The sequence below is a fragment of the Megascapheus bottae genome, chromosome 17 (genome assembly GCF_031878675.1).
Source record: "Megascapheus bottae isolate mThoBot1 chromosome 17, mThoBot2.hap1, whole genome shotgun sequence".
NCBI classification, from domain to species: Eukaryota; Metazoa; Chordata; class Mammalia; order Rodentia; family Geomyidae; genus Megascapheus; species Megascapheus bottae.
Window position 1 is genome coordinate 44,355,228 of NC_143525.1, and position 26,687 is coordinate 44,381,914.

Here is a 26,687-nt window from a genome sequence, read left to right on the forward strand (position 1 = left end):
TGCCAGCGCCCACCACACAAATCAGGCGTTCTCCCCCTCCCTGCTGACGTCACTCGGCTTCACGAAAAGGACCAATCAGGAGTCGGGTTGAGCGTTCCCGCCCTCCGCCCCCAGCCTTCGCTCTCCGGGGCCCACGGCCGAGCTCCCGCCTCCTCGGGCGGGCGCTGGGTCACGGAACAAACGCTTTTTTGGCTCCGTCTGGCCGCCGGTTGTGGAAAGCTCCGGGGTATTCTACCGTTACAGTGCACTTGGCTAGAACGCTGGTTGGTGGCCTTCTTGCTTAATCCCCGGAATCAAAGGGATCGTTTCCTGGGCCCTGCGGGGAGAGCTCTGGCCTCCCACGAGTGTAGAAAATGGGGGAGAGGACGGGTGGCAGGATCTGACCTTCCAGCCCCTGTAGTGAAATGGCGGGAAGCTCCCCCTGAGCGGCCGTTAGTAAGCCGCCCGTGGGTGGGACGTGCCAGGCCCGGGAATGGAGGGGGGCGGTACGATGTGGGTAAGCGCACTTGGGAGCTTGGCTCCGTGCACGGCTCGGTTCCGTCCCGCCGACGCTGGAGGGAAGCGGGGACCGGGGGGACCGGAATGTGATCCTCCACCGAGCTTCTCGGCTTGTGTCAAACGACTTCGTCCGGACGTACCCTGCACACAGCCTTTTACCAATGGCAAAAAGCAGCAGGCCCGCCAGGGCTCCGAGTGCTGCTCTGCGGAGGTGGCCGCCACGCGCCCTCCCAGCCCAGTAGGTCACAATGCTTAGACCTTGGTACTGGTTTCCACGAAGTTTCCATTTCCAGTCGGTTCATCAGCAGCTCTGTGCTGGTGGAATTACACTAAAAGGAGAATTGGGGAGTGGAAATGTACACAAAAGTTGGCACAAGGAAGGCAAACAGATTTGGGGGGGGGGGCAGTTCTGGGGCTTGAACTCAGGGCCTGAGCACTGTCCTTGGGTTTTCTCAAGGCTAGAGCCCTATCCCTTGAGCCTCAGCACCACTTTCGGCTTTTTCCATATATGTGGTACCGAGGAATCGAACCTGGTCTTTGTGTAGTCCACTAGGCCAAACTCCCGGCCCCAGAAGAATTCTTTATAAGGGAAATGAGTCCAGTCTCTCCTCCCCTGCAAGGTACTTCTACAGTAATCCTTACACCTCTCTCCAGGCCCTTCTTAAATAAATCTGCCTTACCTTAATCCGTAAGTATTTGAGATTTTTTTTAATTTCTTCTTTGCTTCTTGAAGTGATTCCTGCATGGCCTATTTTACTCAGCAAAATTATGTATTGCAATATTTCTAGAGACCATTTAAGTCCCAAAAAGTATGCCCTTCACATTTTTGGAGCAAAATTAGAGAACTTTACCTTTGAAATTGCTAAGGTTTTCTTTTTGTTTTCTGAGAGCTGGATCTCATTAAGTTGCCCAGGCTAGTTTCTACCGTTTGGGCTCAAGTGAAAGTTCCATTTCAACATCCCAAGTAGCAGACAGTGCATATGTGTGCCACCACACCAGCTTTGGTAAAATGTAAACATTACCTTGTTTTTAAGTGGTAGCAAGAGAATTTTAGTTTCAAGAGATGTACGGCCTGACATTCCATATCTGATTTTTAGTATACTTAGAAAGGACTTCAGGGGCTGGGAATGTAGCTTAATGGTAGAATGCTTGCCTGGCATACATGAAGCTCTGGGTTCCATTCCTCAATACCACATAAACAGAAAAAGTCAGAAGTGGTCCTTGTGGTTCAAGTGGTAGAGCACTAGCCTTGAGCACAGAGAATTTCTAAGACAGAACCCAGGCCCTGAGTTCAAGTCCCATAACCGACAAAAAAAAAGAAAAAAAAAATTTAAAAAAATTAAAAAAGGACTTGAAGACTGACACTTGTAGGCAAATTGTTTTACCACCTGTTTAAAAAGGAGAAGCTTGTATTTTGTTGGTGGTGGTCAAGGGGCTTGAACTCTGGGAGAACCTTGTATTTTTAAAGGAATAGTGATGACTTACCAAAAACGCCTAATGATAGTAACCTATAGTTTGCCTTTGATATTCTTTTTTGTTTTTTAACAATTTTTTTTTTTTGGCCAGTCCTGGGGACTGAACTCAGGGCCTGAGCACTGCCCTTGGGTTTTCTCAAGGCTGGAGTCCTATCACTTGAGCCATAGCACCACTTTCGGCTTCTTCTGTATATGTGGTACCTAGGAATCGAACCTGGGTCTTTGTGCGTGCGAGGCAAGCACTCTACTACTAGGCCAAACTCCCAGCCCCTTGATATTTCTTATATTGTTTTCCTAGGATATTCTCTCATCAGGAAAATTATGATTTCTCCCCCTAACCAGAAAAATCTATTTCACTTTCTCTTTAACTTGGAAGAAGTATTCATCTACTAAATTGTGAAGAAAAATGTTAAAAAATAATTCAGTGAAAAATAGGATAGAGCCTGGGAGGGGGTAGGGGGAGGGAAATGGGGACAAAAACATGAGAAAGGTATCAAGGTGTGTAAAGCAAGACACCTTCTAGCGGGCGAATATAACTGTAACCCCTCTATTAATTACAATAAAAATATATGAAAAATAGAATAGTGCCTGCATACAATAAGAATTCAGTAAATATCGGCTATTAGTGTTAATAATGATCTATTTCTATTAAACTTTTTGATTAAAAATTCTCAGTTCTTTCACATGTTTTGATTATTCTCCTGAGGTTACTATCCTCTTAATATTCTTGGACTAAATCTCCTAACTTACCAAATTTAGTTCCAATTGCTCATTGACATCTCTGCTTCATTTTTCAGCTTTCACCACAAGTAAACATAGATACCTTAAATATTATTTTAACTAACAGAATCAGTACATGTCGGGAGTTGGAGGTGTGGCTCAGGTGGTAGAACATCAGCCAGTGAGTCAAGGAATATGCAAAAGCATCAGATATCAAGTTCAAGTTCCAGTCTCACACCAAAAGAAATGCCAATCTTCTGATATAGGGCCCAGACCTTTCCTGTGGGTGAGTTTATTCTTTGGAATTCAGCATATCTTTTAGTTTTTGATTAAAGTGGAACAAGATCTTAAAAATGTACAAAATGCCTCCAAAATCCTTTGGGTTTTATGACTTCACTAACCCAATTGACTGCAGTGTGTACGTGTGTGTGTGTGTGTGTGTGTGTGTGTGTGTGTGTGTGTGTATGTGCTGATCCTGGGGCTTGAACTCAGGGCCAAAGCACTATCCCTGAGTTTTTTGGTTTTTTTTGTTTTTTTTTACTCAAAGGTAGCACTCTTATCTCTTGAGCCACAGCTCCACTTACAATATTTTGTGGTTAATTGGAGTGTCATGGACTTTCCTTTTCTGGCTATCTTTGAACCACAATCCTCAGATTTCAGCTTCCTGGGTAGCTAGTTCTAAGGTATGAGCCACCAGCACCTAGCACTGATGTTCAGCTTTTGTCTGCCACTGAGGGTCACAGAACAGTTGGGTTTGCTCAGTTGGGTTTCTCACCAGGTCTTCTCACAAGATTTTCAGAATCGTGGTTCCTAGCTTCAAAACAAAAGCAAAATTATCACATTCCCTAGCAGATTCAAATGAAAACTGGTAACAAAATCCAAGATAAAATATTGAAGAACTTAGCTGGGTCTGTAAGGAATTGTTCCAGATAAACACATTTTTTCACTTCATGAACATATTTTTCCTGTTCTACCTTGTGCATAAATGAAAATGTCAACACTAACTGGACAGATAGTTGGGCATTTTTAAACCAATTTTTCTTTGGTTGCTTTAAGAATGGCTTAGGAATTAATATGTTGATTTGTCCTTCAATTCACTTTATCATGTTACATAACATTGAAGTATATAATTAAAACAAGAACAACTGGAACAGACAGGTTTGTGGACAAGCATTGACTCTCCCTGTGGGAGCGGTAGTATGTGTCAATCAGAGTGGAAGTCTATTCTCAGAGAGCCAGGATACACTAGGTTTCAGTACTTTTTGTAAAGAAAACAAATAGAGGGCCTTGATTAATTAGGTATATCATTTATATGGTGATAGGTCAAAAGAATTTGTAGTGGATTATTTTTGTATGGACTCTAGTGAACGGGGAAATGAAGAGCTAAAAAATAAAACAGAAAGATAGTTCGTGAGGAGCCAAGAGCATGGCCTAGTGGTAGAGTGCTGGCCCAGTGGGAGAGTCCTTGCCTAGCCTGCATGAAGGCTCAAGTGGTAGAGCACTGGCCTTGAGGAAAGCCCAAAGATAGTGCTGAGGCCCTGAGTTCAATCCCCAGGACTGGCACCAAAAAAAAGCCAGAAGTTCTGTGGCTCAAGTAGTAGAGCTCTGGCCTTGAGGAATGCTCAGGCCCTGAGTCCAAGCCCCAGGACTGGCAAAAGAAAAAAGAAAAAGAAAGATAGTTCATGAGACTATATTTGTAATAAGAATAATATAGGCCAGGAGTTGAGCCTAGTGGTAAAGTGCTTGCCTAACATGCATGAAGTCCTGGGTTCAATTCCTCAGTACCACATATATAGCTAAAGCCAGAAGTGATTTGTTGGCTCAAATGGTAGAGTTCTAGCCTTGAGAAAGCCCAAGGACAGTGCTCAGGCCCTGAGTTCAAGCCCCAGGACTGGCAAAAATAATAATAATTAGCCAGATGCAGGTGCATCATGCCTGTAATTCTAGCTACATAATCCTAGCTACTCAGGAAGCTGAGATCTGAGGAGCAAGGTTCAAAGCCAGTCCATTAACTACCAGAATATCAGAAGTGGTGATGGGGCTCAAAGCACCAGAGTGTGTTAGCCTTGAGAAAAAGAGTTCAAGATTGGAAATGTGGCTTAGTGGTAAAATGTTGCCTAGCATGCATGAAGCTCTGGTTCCGCATTACCATGAAAAAGCTCAAATACTGCTGTGGCTCAAAAGAAGCTCAAGGACAATGCCCAGGCCTGGAGTTCAAACTCAATGACCAACATATATACAATATACATATGTATACATGTATATACATATATGCATTTATATATATACATATATATATATATATATAAAATAACTGCCTCTAATGTGTCCACAGTCCCACAAAAGGGTTTTAAGATGCCCACTTGTGCATTAGCCTTGAAAAATGTCTGGAGGCCCACACAGGAGTTATGCCCCTATGTAAAGTTTTTCCTCTCTGGTTTAGGAGTTTGGCCTAGCAGTAGAATGCTTGCCTGGCATGCACAAAGAACTGGATTCAATTCCTCAGTACCACATACGTAGAAAACAACCAGAAGTGGTACTATGGCTCAAGTGGTAGAGCTCTAGCCTTGAGAAAGCCCAAGAACAGTGGTTAGGCCCCTGAGTTCAAGCCCCAGGACTGGCAGAAAAAAAAAAAATCCAGGACCGGGAATTTGACCTAGTGCTTGCTTAGCATATGTGGTGCTAAGTGGTAGAGCACTAGCCTTGAGGAAAGCCCAAAGATAGTGCTCAGGCCCTGAGTTCAAGCCCCAGGACTGGCACCAAAAAAAAAAAAAAAAATGGCTCTTAACTTGAGGACAAATGCCTGCCTGAAGTTTTCTGAAGATTAAGATCTGCCCCTTAGAAACTTAGGATGCCAGGATAACCACATGATCACTCCTGCTCTCATCACCAGGTTGTATCAAATGGAGATTATACCCTTTCCATACCATGGGTTTTGTTGGTCCAATGGATGACACCCATTTACTTAACAGATGGGTGAATGTAGGGATTAACATCTTTCTAATCAGCCTATAAACACTTACTGACTTAGAAAACTGTCTAGAAATGTGGCAGTGACAACTCTTTCAAGTGCACAGTGTTAACAGGGTATGGTGGGACTTTATCAAAAAGATTACAATAAGGCTAGCCATCAGTGGCTCACACTGTAATCCTATCTAATCAGGAGGCTGTGATCTAAGATCTGAGTATCACAGTTTGTAGCCAGCACGGCAAAAAAGTTCCTGAGACTCTGATCTCCAATGAACTCAGAAAATGCCAGAAGTGGTACTGTGGCTCAAGTGGTAGAGTGTTAGACTTGAGCAAAAGAAGCTAAGAAGTAGCACCCAGGTCCAGAGTTCAAGCCTCAGGTCCCAGAAAAAAAAGGAACCATTAAGACATGAACATTTGCATGAGACTACCTCAATAGTAACTAACAGAGCTTGTGGAACCAGATTGAAGGTAAAGACAAGCTGGGAGCCAGTGTCTCACACCTGTAATCTTAGCTACTCAGGCTGAGACCTGAGGATCAAAGTTCAAAGCCAGCCCTAGTGCAAAAGTCCTCGAAACTCTTATCTCCAATTAACCACCAGAAGACAGGAAGTGGCACTGCAGCCCAAGGGGCAAGACGTAGAGAAATAGCCTTGATCTGAAGAGCTCAGGGAGGAGCACCCAGGCTCAGGGTTCAAGCCCCACAATGGACAAAACAACAAACGAAAGATAACACTTGAAGGAAGAAAAAAGGGAACCAAGTACAGATGGTTCACTCCTATAATCCTAACTACAAAAAGGCAGTGCACAGCAGAAAGGAGAATTAGTTTAAAGCCAGGCCTGCAGAAAAATCTGTGAGACTCTTATTTCTAATTATGCAGAAAAAGAAAAACAAAAATTAAATGGGGGGCCGGGAGTTTGGCCTAGTGGTAGAGTGCTTGCCTAGCATGCATGAAGACCCGGGTTCGATTCCTCGGTACCCCACATACATAGCAAAAAGCCAAAAGTGGGGCAGAGGATCAAGTGGTAGAGCTCTAGCCTTGAGAAAGTCCAAGGACAGTGCTCAAGCCCTGAGCCCAAGCCCAGGACTGGCAAAAAAAAAAAAAAAGTTAAATGTGGTAGTGTAGTTTAAGTAGTAGAGTACCAGCCTTGAATAAAAAAGCTGAGAGACAAGCCAGGTGCTGGTGGCTCAGTTCTGTAATCTGGTTTACTTAAGAGGCTCAGATTTAAAAAAACAAAAATAGAGGCTCAGATTTGAGGATCCAGTTCAAAGCCAGCCTGAGCAAGAAAAGTCCATAAGACTCATCTCCAGTTAAGCTCCAAAAAAACCCATAGAGCTGTGGATCAAGTGGTACATGCTAACCTTGAGCAAAATGCTCAGGGACAGAACCCCAGCCTAGAGTTCAAGCCCCTGACCAGTCCTAAGAGCTAGTGCCCAGTCCTTAACTTCAAGCCCTGATACTGGCATAGACACAAAAACAAGTCTTCATTCGCAAAAAAAGAAACTTGTTCCTCTATGTTGGGGCCCCGAGGATTGCCTATAAGTAGTATGATTGGTCTTGTTCTGTCCCTGAAAGAACCTACATTCTTCTACATTGGAGTATTGCTTTTATCCCTGTGATTAGTTTTGAGATTTCGGCTTGTGTCCTAGTTTTGGCTTATATACTGACTCAGCTTACTATTTTTATATTGACTTTATATTGGCTTTTTTATTGATTCCTTTGTAGCAGAGAATAATTTTCATGTGTTTACTATCTTTCTACACTCAAAATTTGACCTTTCCCTCGCTTTAAGAAAGTAGTAATTAGGGCCGGGAGTTTGGCCTAGTGGTAGAGTGCTTGCCTAGCATGCACGAAGACCCGGGTTCGATTCCTCAGTACCACATACATAGAAAAAAAGCCAGAAATGGTGCTGTGGCTCAAGTGGTAGAGCTCTAACCTTGAGAAAGTCCAAGGACAGTGCTCAGGCCCTGAGCACTGGCAAAAAAAAAAAAAAAAAGTAGTAATTAAAGGAAAATGATGTTAGAGGGGGAAAATGCCAAATAGTCAATTTTTTTTTTTTTTGCCAGTCCTGGGGACTGAATTTAGGACCAGAGCGTTGTCCCTGGGCTTTCTTTAAGGCTAAAGCCACAGCACCACTTCCAGCTTTTCTATGTATATGGTACTGAGGAATCAAACCCAGTCTTGGTGCATGCTAGGCAAGCACTCTACCATTAGACCAAACTCCCAGCCCTCAGGTATTTTTTCTTTTGCCTGTCCTGGCTTGAACTCAGGGCCTGAGCACTGTCCATGGGCTTTCTCAAGGCTAGTGCTCTACAACTTGAGCCTAAGCACCACTTCCAGCTTTTTTCTATGTATGTGGTACCAAGGTATTGAACCCAGGTCTTTGTGCATGCTAGGTAAGCACTCTACCACTAGACCAAACTCCTGGCCCCCCTCAGGTATTTTTGTTGTTCCAAAAACCTGGTTCTGCTAGGTGTTAGTGGCTCATGCCTGTAAATCCTCATTACTCAGGAGGCTGAGATCTGAGGACCATGGTTCAATGCCAGCCCTTTCCTGCCACCGCAGGAAAAAAGCTGGCAGTGGCACTATGGCTCAAAAGGCAGAATGCCAGCCTTGAGAAAAAAGCTAAGAGACAATGCCCACTTTCTAAGTTCACGCCCCAGTATAGGCACAAAAACAAAACAAAAAGTTCTTTGTTTCTTATTTATCCATTAGAAAAATGTAAATCAAAACTACACCAAAATTCCATCTATTATCAAAGTAAAAACAAAATTTACAAATGCGAGCTGGAAATGTGGCTTACTGGTAGAAATCTTGCCTCCCATGCATGAAGCCCTGGGTTCAATTCCTCGGTGCCACATAAACAGAAAAAGCCAAAAGTGCTGCTATGGTTCCAGTGGTCGGGTGCTAGCCTTGAGCAAAAGAAGCTTAGGGACAGTGCCCAGGCCCTCAGTTCAAGCCCCAGGAATGGCAAAAATAAAATAAATAAATAAAAATCAAGAACAAAGCAGAGAATAAGGAAAGGGGTGATATTATCCAAAAAGAAATATACTCTTTACCTTATTTATATAACTGAAACCCCTTTGTATCTACCCTTTACAATAACAAAAAAGAAAAAATTGGAGGTAGGATATAGCTCAGTGTCAAAGCGCTTGCCTAGCAAGTGCAATGTCCTGGGTTTGATCCCTAGTACCAAAAAGAAAACACAAAAACAAAAAATAATGCTGGGCATGGTGGCTCACACCTGTAATCCTAGCCACTCAGGAGTCTGGGATCTGAGGATAGCGGTTCGAAGCCAGCCTGGACACTAAAAAGTCTGTGAGTCTCTTATCTCCAATTAACACCAGAAAACCAGAAGTGGCATTGTGGCTCAAGAGGTAGGGCAGTAGCCTGAGCTGAAGAGCCCAGGGACAATGCCCAGGCCCAGAGTTCAAGTCCCATGACAAATAAATTTTTTAAAGGAACAAAAATTAATAAGATTGGCTCCGATAGCTCACATCTATAATCCTAGCTACCTAGGATGCTGAGATCTGAGAATGGTAGGTCAAAGTCAGCCCAGGTTCATGAGACTTTAATCTCCAATTAACCGTCAAAAAACTGGAGGTAGGGGGCCGGGAGTTTGGCCTAGTGGTAGAGTGTTTGCCCAGCATGTATGAAAACCTGGGTTCAATTCTTTAGTACCACATACATAGAAAATATTCAGAAGTGGTACGGAGGCTCAAGTAGTAGAGCTCTAGCCTTGAAAACGCCCAAAGACAGTGCTAAGGCCCTGAGTACAAGCTCCAGGACTGGCAAAAAAAAAAAAAAAACTGGGAGCAGAGCTTTAACTCTAGTAGAAAACTAGCCATGAGCATAAAAGCTCAGAGATAGCATCCAGGCCCTTAGTTCAATCCAGGGCTTGCACACAATAAAGAAAAAAGGGAAAGAAAAGAAGGAAGGAAGGAAATCTTCAGCCATACTCTCTTGGTGTTTGTCAGAACTGAGTCACACTGCATTTTTTTTTCCTCCATGCTAGGAATAGAATCTAGGGCCTGGTACATGCTTCGCTGGTGCTCTATCACTAAGCTAAACCTCTAATCCACATCAGATTACTTTTAGACCTTTGGTTCTTGACTATGAACAATGACTATGGACAATATAAGAGACATTTTATAATATCTGTAGTCACTTTTGGTTGTCACAACTGGAAAGAGAAAATGCTACTGGCCCCTAGTGGGTAAATGCCAGTGATACTGCTTAACATTCTAGAATGTACTAAAAAGCTCCCACAACAAAAAGTGGAATGTAGAGGTAAGAACTATTCTCAATAAGCAAATCCACACCCTTATGATAGATATGAGTGATCACAAGGGTCTACAAAAAAAAAAAAAAGAGCTGAGTGCCAGAGGCTCATGCCTGAAATCTTAGCTGCTCTGGAGGTTGAGATCTGAGGATTGTGGTTCAAAGCCAGCCTCAGCAGGAAATATCTGTGAGAATCTGAACTCCATTGTTAAAAGCTCAGGAACAGTGCTCAGGTCCCAGTTCCTGAGTTCAATCCCCAGGACCAGTACACACACACACACACACACACACACACACACACACACACACACACACACACAAAACTCCTTCCCCCCCCACACACACACACATAAAGGATGTTACATTCAAAAGTCTTGGAAACTTTTTTGGTCACTCATGAGGCTTGAACTCTGAGCCTGAGTACTGTCCCTGATCTCTTCAGTTCAAGGCTACCACTCTACCACACTGAGCCACAGCACCACTTCCAGTTTTCTGGTGATTAATTGAAGATAAGAGTCGTCTTTGAACCAAGATCCTCATATCTCAGCCCCCTGAGCTGCTAGGATTATAGGCATGAGCCACCAGCTCCCAGCTTCTTTTATTATATGTATTTTTATTACTTTATTATTCTGAGATTTGAAATCAGTAAGTCATACCCACAAGGGAATACTTGACCCATACCCTAAACCTCGGAATACTCTGGGGGGATTGGTTGGAGGCGTCTTGAAATCAGAGCCTGGGCCCTGTCCCAGGCTCTTTTTACTCAAGCCTAATGTTCTACCACTTTGTGTTGCAGCTCCATGTCCAGTTTTGTTTTGTTTTGTTGCCAGTCCTGGAGCTTGTACTCTGCCACAGCACCACTTCTGGCTTTTTCTGAGTATGTGGTACTGAGGAATCGAGTCCAGGGCTTTGTGTATGCTAGGCAAGTACTTTACCACTAGGCTAGGCTCCTGGCCCATGCCCATTTTTATGTGTGGTTAGTTGGAGTTAAGAGTCTCACAGACTTTCCTGCCCAAGCTGGCTTTGAACCACAATCCTCAAATCTCAGCCTCCTATGTAGCTAGGATTACAGGTGTGAGCTACCAGTGCCTGTTTAAAAGAGAAAATAATTTTTAATTCTAATAGATAAGAGCCAAAAGAGAAAGAATTGTAAGAAAAAGGAAAAACTTATGATCTTTGAGAAAAATTTGTTAAGTACAGTAATCATTCTCACACTTTCTTATGGCCAGAAATCATCTAGGGATCTTGAAATCATTGTGGAAATCCTACTGAATGCAGATTCCGATTCATTAGGTCTGGAGTGGGATCCATAGGCTGCATTTTCCCTTTTGAGGTAGCATCTTGCTATATTGCTTCAACTAGTCTCAAATTTCTTCTATCTCAATATCCTTTCCAAGGAGCTGGGACTCCAGGCATGAGCAAACATGCCTGGCTCAGAGATACATTTTTCTATTTTTGTTTGTTTTGACATAAGGTCTCACTATGTGGCTAAGGCTGGCCTTGAACTCACTATGTCCAGGCTGGCCTCAAATTGACAATCATCATCATCCTGCAGCCTCTAAGATTGCTGTATGTTTAATGTAGGATGGTGAAGCAGGGTCTTCTTTGTGAAGTAGGACTGGAAACATCAGCTAAGAACAAGAGATGATAAGTAAGCATTAACATTCAGTGAAGGTTCATTTTCCTCCTATTGGCTCTTCATTCTTGTTATTGTTGTTTTTTTAAATTTTTATGCTGGTCCTAGGACTTGAACTCAGGGCCTGGGTGCCATCTCTGAGCTTCTTTTTTCTCAAGGCTAATGCTCTATCATTTGAGCCACAGGTTTTTTTTTTTTGGTAGTTAATTGGAGTTAGGCTGGCTTTGACCCTCAATCCTCAGATTTCAGCCTCCTGAATACCTAGGATTACAAATGTAAGCCACCATGACCCAGCTTCTTTTTCTTTTGCTACTACTGAGCATTGGAATAGGGTCTCACACTTGCAAGAGCCATGCACTACCTCTTTTGCCTTATTTCTGAGTCTCTCTCTTTATCCTGTCTTTGGCTTGGACTTCGTTCTTTTTATGTGTGCTTCCCAGGTCACTGAAGATGACAGGCACCAGCTACTTTGTTCAGCTCTAATTAGTTCTTCTTAATATACAGAAAGTCAACTTATTTTGTTATTTATTAAAGGAATTCATGGACTGGGAATGTGGGTAGAGTACTTGCCTGGCATGCATGAAGCCCAGGGTTCAATTCCTCACTACTACATAAACAGAAAAAAATGGAAATGGGCTGCTGTGGCTCAGGTGGTAAAGTGCCAGCCTTGAGCAAAAAGAAGCTCAGGGACAGGGCCCAGGACCTGAATTCAAGCCCTAGGACTGGAAAAGAGTAAGGGAAGAAAGAAAGAAAGAAAATTCATCCAGGCAGGTTAATCAGGAAGTGATATATTGTGGTGGGAAAATTATTAACATTTTCCTTTGACTGACAACCTGCTACAACTGCTTGGAAATTTCCAAGCCAGTGCTTTGTTGATTGTATGCCTTGGTGTAGACATTTGGGAAAATCAATTTTTTTTTCAATGCTGGGGGTAGAATCCAGTTTTACCAAATCCAAGCAAGCACTCTAACTCTGAGCCACGTAACCTAGTTGATTTTAAAAAGTGGACAACATAGAACTAATCCCATAGATGACCTTTGGAACAGGAAACTCTAGGGTCTAATCTTACCTCACCACTGACCAGTGCAAATCCCTAAGCCAGTATGGTAATATCTGAGCTTTCGTATCTTATCTACAAAATGGAGATAATGATGTGTGACTCTCAGTTATTAGGAGGAGTCAATGTGAGTGTGTGTACTTGGTTAGCACAATGCCTTGCACAGCATTTCACCAAGATGTCAATTTTTTTTCTCTGAGTCAAAATTTCACAATTCTTGTAAAAGAATTGGATTAAATTAACCCTACTGTCACATCCTCATTTATAAGTTAGGGTGACCATTTATATGAAGTTGCAAAAGGAGTAATGTAGTTGCTATCATGATTTTACAGTGATGATTTATAGAGCCATACCTGTGTTCATGGATTATTTAAGGCAGTTTAGGTGTATGAACTTAGTGCTTGCTTGCTGTGCCGTGACATCTGATAAACTTCCTTTCTTCATTTCTCCTGTCTTTATTTGGCAATTGGGTGTCCTTCTCTTTCTGCTTCGAGCTGATTTTCTTTCTAAATTAGTTTTGTCTTGTTTTCTAGCATAAACAGTAAAAGCCAGAAGTGGCACTCAAGGTTAAGAAAAAAATATATATATAATATTTTGGGAGAGAAGTCAGTTGTGGTTCTTGAACTCTGGGCCTGAGCGCTGTCCCTGAGCTCTTCAGCTCAAGGCTACTGCTGTACCAGTTGAGCCACAGCACCTTTTCCAGTTTTCTGGTGGTTAACTGGAGATGAGTCTCAAAGAACAGGGCACTGGTGTCTCACACCTGTAATCCTAGCTACTCAGGAATCTTTGGATCAAGATTCAAAGCCAGCCCAGCACCATGAACCTCAGATCTGAGCCTCCTGAGTAGCTAGGATCACATTTTATATATTTTTAAATAGCTACACTTTAAATAGCTATGCAAGAATTTATATAATAGCCTTGATTGTGTCTCTTGGTGCCTTAAGCCTACCTTATCATTTAAGAAAACATATATATATATATATACACATATATGCATATACATATATACCAAACTAAAGATAGAGCAACAAGTGAAGAAACAGAAAAGGGTGGTAGTGGTTTGGAGTCTCTGTTAAGGTAGAATCATAGACATTTTGACATTTCAAGCACTGAAGCTTGGTAATGGTGATTTTGTGTATGTTTTATAGTAGTAAGGATAGAACTGTCACACATGCTAGACAAACATACTACAACGTGAGTTACACTCCTCAGGGAAATATCTGTCTCTGTCTCCGTCTCTCTCTCTCTCTCTCTCTCTCTCTCTCTCTCTCTCTCTCTCTCTCTCTTTCTCTCTCTTTCTCTCTCTCTCTGTCTCTCTCCCTCTCTCTCTCTCTCTGTCTCTGTCTCTGTCTCTCTCTCTCTCTCTCTCTCTCTCTCTCTCTCTCTCTCTCTCTCTCTCTCTCTCTCTCTCTCGCTCTCGCTCTTCTCTCTGGTGTCCATTCTGGGGGTTTGAAATTGGGGCCTAGGTACTGTCCCTGAGCTTGTTTTGCTCAAGATTAGCAAACCACAGAATTACTTCTAGCCTTTTTTTTTTTTTTGTAGTTTTTTGGAGATAAGATTCTTACAGACTCTCCTGCTGGCTGGCTTCAAACCACTTTTCTCAGTTCTTAGCCTTCTGGGTAATTATGATTACAAGCATGCGCCACTAGTGCCTGGCCAGGTAACTGTTTCCTGACTAAACTCAGAAACTGGTTTCAGCTTTACATTTAAATTTATATTTTGTGCCCAAGCTGGTTCAAAGCCAGCCAGGACACTAAAAAGTCCCTGAGAGCTGGGCACCGTAGCTCACACCTGTAATCCTAGCTACTCAGGAGGCTGAGATCTGAGGATCAGGATTCAAAGCCAGCCCAGGCACAAAAGGACCTGAGACTCATATCTCTAATTAACCTGGAGAAAACAGGAAGTGGGGCTTGGCTCAAGGGTAGAGCTGTAGCTCTGAGCTGAAGAGCTCAGGGACAACACTAAGCCCAGGGATAGTGTGATAGCCTTGAGCTGAAGAGCTCAGGGACAGCACCAGGCCCAGAGTTCAAGCCCCATGACCCACAAAAAAAAAAAAAAAAAAAAAAAAGAAAAGAAAAAAGAAAGAAACCGGTTTCAACTTCACATTTACATCATTTAAGGATTTCAAAGACTCTGTGTATAAATGTAAATCTGAAATCTCAGTTTCTTCTCTTCCCCCCAGTCCTCAGGACTTGGGCACTGTCCTTGGATACTTTTTGCTCAAGGCTAGTGCTCTACCACAGTACCACTTCCAGCTTTTTCTGTGCATGTGGTACTGAGAAATCGACTCCAGGGCTTCATGCATGCTAGGTGAGCACTCTACAGTGCTAGGCCACACTCCTGGGCCTGAAATCTTAGTTTCTGCCACTCCTTAGCTTAGTTGAAAAGGTTACTAATTGCTACTGCCTTTTGGGGGTGGGGCGTGAGGGTCATGGGGCTTAAACTCAGCCTAGGCACTGTCCCTGAGCTCTTCATCTCAAGGCTACCACCCTACCCTGAGTCAAGCTCCACTTCTCATTTTCTAGAGGTTAATTGGAGATAAGAATCTCAGATCGGTAAGGGGGGAAAACAAGATGAGGTGTGGGGGTTGGGGGGAAGGAAATGGGGACCAAGACATGAGAGGGTATCAATGTATATAAATTAATGCACCTTCCATCTGGCAAATATAATGTAACCCTTCTATTAATTACAATAAAAATATATGGAAAAAAAAAGAATCTCAGGTCCTTTTGTGCCAAGGGCTGGGATTGAACCTTGGTCCTCAGATCTTAGCCTCCTGAGTAGCTAGGATTACAGGCATAAGCCAAAGCACCGGGCTTGTCTTTTTTTTTTTTCTTTTAAGAGGAAGTAGGATTTATTAATGGCCATGATTAGAAAAAGAGAAATATATAAAAACATATTTTTAAAAGGGCAACATTTAAAAAACTCTTACAAGGGCAGGGCCTACCACTTGTCCAGGAGATCATAAGTGGGGGAGTAGTTAACCCCAAAGCCATTAAGGATCAGCTGCTTCTCAGCCATCATGGCTCCAAATTAACCCACATTAAATTTAGTAAAGCCCTACTTGTTTGTGCTGTGGATCTTCAGGCAGCTAGGGAACTTGAACTTGGACCTGAATAGAGCCTCAACCACATGGTACTTGTTATTTAGCTATGAGTAAATGGAAAAGATGACACAGACAATGTGATCTTTAGTCACTATACCCTGGGGTCTTTCAAAGGTACCACCCATATCTGTCTAAAGTTATGAATGTCCACTGGAAAGGGTTGTCACCATAGTCCCTTAGGGCAATCCATGAAGCAACAGGATACATATGCTAGGAGGCTGCTGTCTGCAGGCATTGCACACAGGGCCTCACACGTACAGGGGCCTGTCAGCCTAATTGCCACAGGTAACTGTTACCCTTGGTTTCTGAGAAAAGCAGTCATCTATCTATCTATCTATCTATCTAAAATATATATATGGGCCAGGAGTTTGGCCTTGTGGTAGAGTGCTTGCCTAGCATGCAGGAAGACCTGGGTTTGATTCCTTGCTACCATATACATAGAAAAAAAGGCTGGAAATAGTGCTGTGGCTCAAGTGGTAGAGCACTAACCTTGAGAAAAACCCAAGGACAGTGCTTAGGCCCTGAGTTCAAGCCCCAGGACTGGCAATATATATATATATATGTATTTTACAAATATATGGAAAATAAGGTACCTGTTAAAATCTGTAGGCTTTTAGTTTAATAATTTTCCTGTTGGGGATGAAATATGCTGATAGAGAATGGATAGATTAATTACCAATTTCCATCATGGCTTAGCATATACTCTTGGCTCCATATATTTTTTATTGTATTAGCTAGTAGTAATTAGATAGTATCAAAACATAAATAGGATTTTTTTTTTTGCTAGTTTTGGGGCTTGAACTCAGGGCCTGAGCACTGTTCTTGGGTTTTCTCGAGGCTCTACCACGTGAGCCACAGCACCATTTCCAGCCTTTTCTATGTATGTGGTACCAAGGAATTGAACCCCGGTCTTCATGCATGCTAGGCAAGCACTTTATCACTCCCAGCCCAAATAGGAACATTTTTGTCTTAATGATTGTGGTACCATGTCTTGGAAGTAGGGAAGCTTAGAGAAGAAAAAGGATGGGGCGTTATCACAGGACATTATGGATGGTTTGCAAAATGGAGTGGCCCTTCAACCACTCCAGTCTATAAATGGCTGGGTTCACTATAGTGGTAATCCTGTGACTGTATAAGTGATTTATTACAACAAAAACTATACCAGTTATGTCCACCAGGGGGCATTTCCACAATAGAATACATAAAATTATGTTACAAAGTGTGCTCTTGGGGGGATGATTCAATGTTACAAGGTTATTTAGTTTGAGGGTGTGTCCTTGGTGAAAAAAAAAATCCCCTTTAAGAGCACTTGTTAGAAGTAAAGGCCCTGAGTTCAAACCCTAGTACCAAAAGAAAAAGAAGGAAAAATTAGAGTAACCCGCACCAGTGGCGCACACCTGTAATTGTCCTACTCAGACCGACGTCTGAGGACTGAGGTTCAAAGCCAGCTGAAGCAGAAAAGTCCAACAGACTCCTCTCCAGTTAACCAGCAAAGTGCCGAACTGCATGTGGTTTGAGTGGTAGAACATAAAAGTTAAGCTAGAGTCCAAGCCCCTGAGCTCAAAGCCCCAGTACCAGAACACGCATACATGTGCATGTCTGTGCGCACACACACACACACACACACACACAATATTTTATAGTGTATCTCCTATAGTACACTGTCAGTAAATAGTGGTATCAGTATTGATGTCAAATATAACAGAAGTTATGTCCTATATTTATGTCAATAAATAAAGGAACATATCCTCAAAAAAAAAAAAAAAAGAACACTTGTTAGAAGAGAAGAAAGGTATGGTGTAATGTTGAGGTGGTAGAAATTTCTGTTGCTGGGACCAGGAGTTTGGTCTAGTGGTAGAGTGCTTGCCTAGCATGCACAAAGACCCGGGTCCGATTCCTTTGATAGAAAAAAGCTGGAAGTGGTGCTGTGGCTCAAGTGGAAGAGCTCTAGCTTTGAGAAGGCCCAAGGACAGTGCTCAGACTCTGAGCTCAAGCCCCAAGACTGGAGAAGGAAAGAAGGGAAGGGAAGGGAAGGGGAAAGGGAAGGGGAAGGGGAGGTCCAGGAGTTTAGCCTAGTGGTAGAGTGCCTGCTTAGCAGGCATGAAGACCTGGGTTCAATTCCTCAGTACCACACACATAGAAAAAGCCAGAAATCGTACTGTGACTCAACTTATAGAGCTCTAGCCTTGAGAAAGTCAAAGGACAGCGCTGGGGCCCTGAGCTCAAGCCGTAGGTCGAGAGAGGGAGGGAGGGAGGGAGGGAGGGAGGGAGGGAGTGGGAGAGAGAGAGAGAGAGAGAGAGAGAGAGAGAGAGAGAGAGAGAGAGAGAGAGAGAGAGAGAGAAATTTCTGTTGCTAGCCCTTAGTGAAAAAGAGATTGAGGTGTCATGTGAGTTTGTGATTGGCAAAGGAATTCTTAGAACATGAGCCTGTCAGGAAGAATGGCCAAAAAATGGACTATGATGAAATCTTTACTCAGCTCTAACCATCTGGATAATAGTCTAAATTTTAAAAAAAATAGAAAAAAAGATGTCTGAGACCCAGGTAAGATTTGGCAAAGTAGGAGTTAAGTATTTGAAATTCTCTCTGAAGTAGCTGGATCTCCCCCAGGGAAAGCCAAAGTTCATGAGAAGTACCCAGCAAATAAGGAGCAGGAGCACTGCTAGAACCAGAGGTGAAGGCAGTGAGTTACCTAGAGTAGGCAGTATAAAGAGGCAGCACACACTCTCAGGGTCCCGTAGTGAATGTACAAAGATATAACTTTTCTTCAAGGTAATCATAATTTCTGATCTTTAGTCCACATCCTGCCTGAGGCAGAAAACAATCTTGCTTCATTTTGACAAACCTAATATTCAAATATCTCCACTCATTTATATTTGATACTTTTCTTCCTTTGAATTTATGCAGGGTAGGGGAAAGAAAAAGAAACAAAGTTTGTCAGTAATCAGAGCTAGTCAAATTCTGACTTAAGTTACTTCTTTAGTAATTTTTTCTTTATAATACATAAACAGCTTTTGAACTTAAGAACCAAAATGCTCATTCCTGACATTCCATTGTCATCTCCCCACACTCCACCTATTTACCCAAAATCAAAATGCTACTGGTTATGGGAAATTTAAAACTCATTTTAGGTTGTAAGGTAACTTCTGGGAGAAAAACAAATGAAGGGTCAAGAAATAACACATTGGGGCCAGAACTGAGTGCCTAGCGGGCACTGGGTTTGATTCCTTGGTACCACATATACAGAAAAAGCTCGAAGTGGTACTTGGGCTCATGTGGTAGAGTGCTACGCTTGAGAAAGCTCAAGGACAGTGCCCAGGCCCTAAGTTCATGCTCTAGGACTGCCAAAAAGGAAAAGAAAAAAATAAGCCGGTGCAGTGGTTCTTGCCTGTAATCCTAGCTACTCAGGAGGCTGAGATCTTAGAATTGCGTTCAAAGCCCTTTGGGGCAATACAGAACATGAGACTCTTTTTTTGGCGGCGGCGGGGGTGGGGGGTGGTCATGGAGCTTGAACTCAGCCTGGTCCCTGAGCTCCTCTGCTCAAGACTACCAACCTACCCCTGGGCCTGGGCACTGCTCCTGAGCTCTTCAGCTCAAGGCTATCACCCTACCCTTGAGCCAAGCCCCACTTCCTGTTTTCTAGAGGCTAATTGGAGATAACAGTCTCAGATCTTTTTGTTCCCAGGCTAGCTTTGAACCTTGATTCTCAAATCTCAGCCTCCTGAGTAGCTAGGATTACAGGCATGAGCCCTGCACCTGGTTAGAAAGTGAGACAATGCCCTGACCCAGGGGTAGGGGAGTAGCCTTGAGCTGAAACACTCAGGAACAGCGCCCAGGCTCAAGCCCCATGACCCCCCCCCACACACACACACAAAAAAAACCATAATTCCAAGTACTTGATTTAATATCCCAACTTTGGTAGTAAATTACTGTAAACTGGATATCTTTAAAGAGGAATTTATCTTCTCACAGTGCTAGAGGTTAGAAGTCAGCAGAGTCATCCTTTATGGAGGTTCTAAAGGAATATTCTCCTCCTCCTTGTTCTTCTGCATCGTGTGTGTGTGTGTGTGTGTGTGTGTGTGTGTGTGTGTGTGTGTGTGTGTGTGTGCCAATCCTGCGGCTTCAATTCAGGTACTGGGCACTTGCCCTCAGGTTTCATATTCAAAGCTACAGTTCTACCACTTGATCCATATCTCTTTCCACTTCTAGATTTTTTTTTTTTGCTGGTTAACTGGAGATAAGAATCTTAGAGATGAGTTGGGAGTGTAGCCTATTGGTAGAGTGATTGCCCAGCATGCATGAAACCCTGGGTTCAATTTCTTGGTACCACACACACAGAAGAAGCTAGAAGTGGTGCTGTGGCTGAAGGGGTAGAGTGCTAGCCTTGAGCAACAGTGTTCAAGGACGGTTCCCAGGCCCTGAGTTCAAGCCCTATGACTGGCAAAACAAACAAAAAAGAATCTCAGAGAGTTTATAATCCTAGCTACTCAAGAGACTGAGATTAGAGGATTATGGTTTAAAGACTGCCCAGGCAGTGGCAGTAGAGACTAGGAGACACGTCTTCAAGAAGCTACTCAGAAAAAGCCTGCAATGACACTATGGCTCAAGTAGTAGAGCAGCATTAGCTCTAAGAACAGGGAGGATCAGGGACGGAGCCCAGGCCCTGAGTTCAAGCCCCGGGACTGGCAAAGAAAAAAAGTCTCAGGGTTTTTTGTTTTTTCTTGCTGAGGCTGGCTTTGAACCTTGATCTTCACGTCTCAGCTTCCTGAGTGGTTTACAGGCATGAGCCACCTTTGTCTGGATTAATGTTCTCATTTTTAGGGGGTAGAGGAAAGATTGTGATGCCCCAAATCCAATGTCCACAGATACAGTCTCTGGCAAGGGCACTGGATATTGGTTTACAGACAGTGCTCTTCTCTTTGTGTCCTCATTTGGTATAAAGATGAGAGAAGACAAAGATCCCCTGACTCTTCATAGTTTCTAGTATTTGCTGAAAGTCCTCTGATATTTCTTGTTTTGTAGACACAGCTTCAATTCTTTTTCCAGTTCTGCAGCTTAACTCAGGACCTCAGCACTGACCTTGGGCTTTTTCCTAAAAGCTAGCACTCTACCACTCAACCACAGCACTTCTTTCTATTTATGTGATACCAAAGAATCAAACCCAGGTCTTCATGCATGCTAGGCAAGCACTCTACCACTAGGCCAAACTCCCGGCCCACTGAGCCACCATTCTTATTTCAACAGTCACTGAGTTAGGACCTACTTTAGTGCAGTATTACTTTATTTTTATTTATGTATTTTATTTTTCTATGTTATTTAGTTTTTACTTTATTACATGTAAAGTCACATTCTGAAATAGGGATAAGATTTTTTATGTGTATGTGCTGATCCTAGGGCTTGAACTCAGGACCTGGGCTCTGTCTCAGCCTTTTCCACTCAATGGTCTACCACTTGAATAACAGGTCCACTTCTGGCTTTCTTCTGGTTAACTGAAGTTCAAGGTCTCCAAGATATGACTGGAAAACCTAAAATAGATGGATCACAGTCTAGGCTCATGCTAGGCCAAAAGCAGCATAACTCAGGCAGACAAATCCAAGAGACCCTCATCTCCACCTAACCACTAAAATGCTAGAATTCAGTCTATGGCTCAAGTGTTAGTATGCTAGTTTCGAGTGCAAAAGCTAAAGGACAGTGCATAAAGGTGTTAAGCTCTAGTGCTAATAAAATGAGCAAATACATTAATCATCATCATCATCATCATCATAAGTGCAAAAGAGGAGTAAAGGTGTGACTCAGTGATAGAGTACTGCCTGGAAAGCTAAAAGTCCTAGGACTGACAAAATTAAGTAGCTCAATCCCATCTACTCAGGAGGCGGAGATCTGAGGATCTAGGTTCAAAGTCAGCCCAGGCACTGAAGACCATGAGAAAAACACTAGAAAACCAAAAGTGGCACTGTGGCTCAAGGGGTAGGGTGGTAGCCTTGAGCTCAGGAACAACGCCCAGGTCCAAAGTTCAAGCCCCACAACTGACAAAAAAAAAAAAAGTAGTTCACAAATTAAAGTTTTAGAAGTAACTACTGCCCATTTCCTCCTTTTCCTTTTCAAAACAAAAGAAAAAGAAAAAGCAAGCTGGGGATATAGCTCAGTAACAATCCAGAGTTGGGCCAGGAATTTGGCCTACTGGTAGAGTGCTTGCCTAGCACGCACGAAGACCCAGGTTCAATTCCTTGGTACCATGTACATAGATAAAGGCCGGAAGTGGTGCTTAGGCTCAAGTAGTAGAGCTCTAGCCTTGAGAAAGTCCAAGGACAGAGCTCAAGCCCAGGACTGACCAAAAAAAAAAAAAAAAAAAAGGAGGGAAATGGGGACAAAAACATGAGAAGGGATATCAATGTGCGAGAAGTAATGTACCGAGTACCTGACAAAGTAACTGTAGCCCCTCTATACCTTATCCTGACAATAAAATTTTAAAAAGTTTATATGCAAGGTATATTTCTCTTCTCAGACCATGTGAACTTTTGTGTTATATTGATTAATGTGGATCATCTTCCAGTGGAATTATATTTATCTGCTTATTTGTCCAGTCTTTTATTTTTATGGTGATAGGAACTGATCTAGGGCTTTGTCTATGCGTAGCTAGTTTTCTAACACAGAGCCATACCATTACCTTCTACTTTTTTTTTTTTATTAGCATAGCTAATTGTACAAGGGGTTCCATTGTAGTTGCCACACGTGCATACAATGTATCCAGTGGATCATATTGCCTGTATCCCTCTCCTCTATCTCACTCCCTTCTTCCCAAAACATTTTCAATTGGTTTCATTGTTCTATTTTCACAAATGCAAGCCAAGCTACTTCAACTATATCTACCCTCATTAACCTATTTGTCAGGCTTCCCCTCCCACTGACACTCGCCCTTCTCAACAAAATCTGCCCCATTTTCAAGTCATTCATTTATTTTCCCCCCTAAATAGTGAGGCTTGAACCCTGGATTCAAAAGCTGTTCTTGTTTTTTTGTGCCAAGGCTAACACTCTACCACTCGGGCTGTGGTTGCACTTTCCCTCCCTCCTCCTCCACATCTCTCTTTCCGTGTAGATAATTGGAAATGAGAGTCTCAGGGATTTTACTGGCTTCATATTACAATCTTGAGACTCAGACTCCTGAGTAGCTAGGTTTACCAGCATAAGCCATTTGTGCCCAGACTTGTGTGTGTGCATGTGTGTGAGTGTGTGTGTGCTGAACTTTAACTTTACACATGGCATGCTCTGAATATCTGGAATTGATAATTATAAGACTAGTTAGTGGCAGCTCTAAATCACAGACGTTCTCGTCTGTCTCCACTGCAACTTCTGCTAACAAAAAATGATTGGTGCTTAGGCTGTGGATTTAAATTGCACTATAGTACATTATGGCTTGGGAAATGAAGCTTTGTGGATAATGAGATTTTGTTTTCTGGTGTGCCTTTAGGAGTCAGGAAAAGTACAGAATTGGATTGGAACATCCTAGGAAGAGCTGGAGAAACTCAGACGAGTGTAGCAGATGATAGACAGAGCTACTGCTGTCCAAGGAAAAAAATGAACCCTTTCTAACTACATTCATGTAAATAAAGAATTGGACATGGGGAAATTTGGGGATTTTAATGTTTTGGGGGGGATAAGACATTTATTTGAGAAATAATTTCTCTTTAAAATGTAACGGAAAAGGGTAATACTGTGAAATTCCAAAGTTTATGACTTTAGAAACAACTGGCACAGGATTAATTAGGTGGTATGATCTAATAACCTGTTTGCAGTGTAAATAAGGCGTGACTTTCCATTTTGTGCCTAATGTGTCTGATGAATAAAAAGTGAATGTTCTACTTTGACCTACTGCAAAATCTTCAGAAACTAGCATCAAAGAGGCATTCATAAAAACCTTGAGGAGCTGGACTACTTGTCTCATTTGCCCAGACCAGTGTCTCTAAAGCCTGCCATGAAATACGGGAAGGATTTGTTCAATATTACCTTGATCTCCTCCCCTGGAACACCCAAAAGCTACACTGTGTTCCAGGAAAAAAAGTGATACAAAATAGTTAACATAACACAAAATTGGAAAATTTTGCCAACTAGTCATCAAGTCTAAAAAGATACTAGAAATCAAAACCATAAAATGGCACACATATTAAAACTAACTGTAAAAATCACCATAAATGGAGACAAATTTTAAATAATCATGGAAAAATATTTTGGACCATTAAATAAAAGATTAGTGTATTTTGTTTTTTAGGGGTTTTTTTTGGTCGTACTAGTGTTTGAACTTGGCCTTGAACTTGCTTGACTTACTGCTTCAGCTGGCTTTATCACTTGAGTCATGCCTCCAGTCCAGCTTTTTATTGGTTATTTTAGAAATGGAATATCATAGACTTTTCTGCCTGAGTAAGTTTCAAACCTCGACCCTCTAAATATCAAGTTTCTTAAGTAGCTAAGTGTGAGCCACTGATACTTGGCAAGGATTAGTATTTTTTTTTTTGTCAGTCCTGGGACTTGAACTCATGCCCTGGGCTCTTCCTTGCACCTCTCTGTGCTCAAGGCTAGCATTCTACTATTTGAGCCATAGTGCCATTTCTGACTTTTTCTGAGTAGTTTATTGGAGATAATAGTCTCATGGACCTTCCTGCCCAGGCTAGCTTTGAACCATGATCCACAGATCTCAGCCACCTGAGTAGCTAAGATTACAGAGTTGAGCCACCAGCACTGAGCAGGATTAGTTTTCTTAACATACTTTGGAAGAAGGTTATTCAGGGAAAGGAAAAAAAATATAAGTAAGAACCTTACAAAAATGTTACTAGTAATATGACAAGTTTTTCAAGTTCCCCAATAATTTTAAAATGTTATTGAATCTGGCAGTGTAAAACTTTGTTTGCTCTGAGACCAGGACTTGAATTTAGTTTCTGATACTTTATTTCTCTCATTGGCAAGCTACCTATCAACTGAGTCACACCTCCAACCCTGAAAATAAATCTACTGGTATTCTGCAATGTATTTCTACTTTATAGAAAATAAAGGTTTAAGGGCTGGGAGTTTGGCCTAGTGGTAGAGTGCTTGCCTAGCATGCATGAAGCCCTCAGCTCGATTCCTCGGTACCACATACACAGAAAAAGTTGGATGTGGTGCAAAAAAGAAAGTGAGATGTGGCTGAGCACTGGTGGCTCATGCCTGTAATCCTAGCTACTCAGGAGGCTGAGATCTGAGGACAGCGGTTCAAAGCCAGCCTGAGCATTAAAAATTTGTGAGACTCTTCAAGTAATCACCAGAAAACCAGAAGTGTCATTGTGGGTCAAGCAGTAGAGCAGTAGCCTTGAGTTGAGGAGCTCAGGGACAATGTCCAGGCCCACATTTTGAGCCCCATAACAGACCAAAAAAAGGAAAAGAAAAAGGAAGTGAGAGTTTGGCTAGAGTTTTAGAACACCATGTTTGAGTAGGAAAAACTAGCAGAGTGCCCTGTCCCCAAATTTAAGCCTGATACACAATTTTTTTTTTTGCTAGTCCTGGGGCTTGATCTCAGGGCCTGAGCACTATCCTGGGCTTTCTCAAGGCTAGAGCTCTACCACTTGAGCCATAGTACCACTTCTGTCTTTTTTCTACATATGTGGTACCGAGGAATCGAACATGGGTGTTCGTGCATGTTAGGCAAGCACTCTAACACTAGGCCAAACTCCCAGCCCCTTACCTCCAGCTTTTTCTATGTATGTGGTACCAAGGAATTAAATCAGGCAGGGTCTTAATAAGACAAACACTCTACCACTAGGTCAAAGTCCTGGCCACACACACACAAAAAAATTATTGCCTAGTGACACTATAGTGTGTTAGTTATGTAAGTATAGTATACAGTGTTCACATAACTTAAAAAATTTCCCAGCCAGGCCCTGGTGGCTTCAGGCACTGATGACTCAGGAAGCTGAGATATGATGATCACAGTTCAAACTCAGTCAAGACAGGAAAATCCATAAGACTCTTATCTCCAGTTAGCCACAGGGAAATCAGAAGTAGAGCTACAGCTCAAAGTGGTCAAACATTAGTGTTTAGCAAAACAATTCAGGAACAGCACCTAGATCCTGAGTGCAAGCCCCCCCTCCAAAAAAAATCCCACAATGCATTTATCAGAATATATCCTCACCAGATCTTCCCTCATGGCTCTATTCATGCAAATGGAATATATATATGTATACATATGTTTATATGTGTATGCATATGTATATGTGTGTATATAGGTATATATGTATATGTATATGTTCACTACAGTACTATAGTAGGAATAAAACTGGGGCTGGGAGTTTGGCCTAGTGGAAGAGTGCTTGTGCATGCACAAAGACCCGGGTCCGATACCAGGTCTAGTACCACATATGTAGAAAAAGCTGGAAATGATGCTGTGGCTCAAATGGTAGAGCTCTGAATTTAGAAAAACACAAGGACAGTGCTCAGCCTCTGAGTTCAAACCCTGGGACTGGCCATAAAAAACAAAAAGCAGGGACTGGGAGTTTGGCCTAGTGGTTAAAGTGCTTGCCTAGCATGCATGAAGACCCGGGTTCGATTCCTCGGTACCACATACTTAGAAAAAAGCCAGAAATGGTACTGAGGCTCAAGTGGTAGAGCTCTAGCCTTGAGAAAGTCCAAGGACAGTGCTCAGGCCCTGAGCTCAAGCCCAGGACTGGCAAAAAAAAAAAAAAAAGAACTTTAAAAAAAATAAAAAGCAAAACAAAACCTGTAGGCTCAATATAAATGTAAATATATAAATATTATAGGTTCAATATAAATATAAATAGGCTCAATATAAATATAAATTGGTTGGAAAATTAAGTTAGTAAATAACCATCCAATCCAAGGTGCTAGAACCATTAAAAATAATGAGATCGATATCTTTTTACTGCATCTGTGTTCAGTTCAATGAATAACTACAAAGCAATAATA

The 26,687-nt window shown here is 42.3% G+C and overlaps 1 long non-coding RNA gene and 1 pseudogene across 1 annotated transcript; one reads left to right on the plus strand and one right to left on the minus strand.

The window, feature by feature from the left end:
* Positions 1 to 4: 4 nt before the first annotated feature.
* LOC150051972 (uncharacterized) lies at positions 5 to 23,524 on the plus strand. The gene is made up of 3 exons (XR_016538367.1): positions 5 to 263; positions 2,821 to 2,979; positions 23,209 to 23,524. It is a non-coding gene; the product is annotated as an uncharacterized LOC150051972 (long non-coding RNA).
* On the minus strand, positions 15,901 to 16,027 carry LOC150051973 (small nucleolar RNA SNORA70; annotated as a pseudogene).
* Positions 23,525 to 26,687: the final 3,163 nt, after the last annotated feature.